Here is an 894-nt window from a genome sequence, read left to right as displayed (position 1 = left end):
GCTTATAGACTCCGACACAACATTTCTATTGTTATATCAGCTGAACTATTTGCCATGTTATTGTAATTGTATTGAATGGACAGTAAAGTATATCTCTTATGTTGCCTATTATAAAAAGGCAAATTCTTTTTGAAACTTGACATCTTTAAACTCCTGACGTGGTAATCTTAGTTCTATCAAGTCGTATTCACTTTTATGTACCTGTTTGTTTCATTATTCTCCTTGTGGTATCGGTATGACACAGACGTGAAGTGTTTTACCATAATAAATGGACCAGTATATATTTAAGAAAGTGATTTATTTTTAAAATTATCATCTTTCAGTACTCTTCAGCTTAATTGTGTAAAGTAGCTTCTGGAGGTTTACATTAGCATAGAAGCGACTTGTTCGGTGATGCAACGATCGAGCGCCAAAAGTGCTCTATCGATAGTTTATATTTTGAAAGTCTCACCTGCTTGTTAATCTGAAGTCTGATAAACTTTCTGGAAAAGAATTTCCTTTGTATGATTATTAACTACGTTCAAATGGCTCTGAGCACAATGGGACTTAACATCTGAGGTCTTCAGTCCCCTAGAACTCACAAGTAGTTAAACCTAACTAACCTAAGGACATCACACACATCCATGCCCGATACAGGATTCCAACCTGCGACCGTAGCGGTTGCGCGGTTCCAGACTGAAGCGCCTAGAACCGCTCGGTCACATCGGCCGGCCCATTAACTACGTACATGATTACTGATCATCTCGGGCATGGATGTTTGTGATGTCCTTAGGTTAGTTAGGTTTAATTAGTTCTAAGTTCTAGGGGACTAATGACCTCAGCAGTTGAGTCCCATAGTGCTCAGAGCCATTTGAAGCATTACTGATCATCAAACATGCTGTTAACAAACAATGA

Source organism: Schistocerca nitens, chromosome 5 (genome assembly GCF_023898315.1).
Source record: "Schistocerca nitens isolate TAMUIC-IGC-003100 chromosome 5, iqSchNite1.1, whole genome shotgun sequence".
Lineage (NCBI taxonomy): Eukaryota > Metazoa > Arthropoda > Insecta > Orthoptera > Acrididae > Schistocerca > Schistocerca nitens.
Note: the sequence above shows the minus strand (reverse complement) of the source record.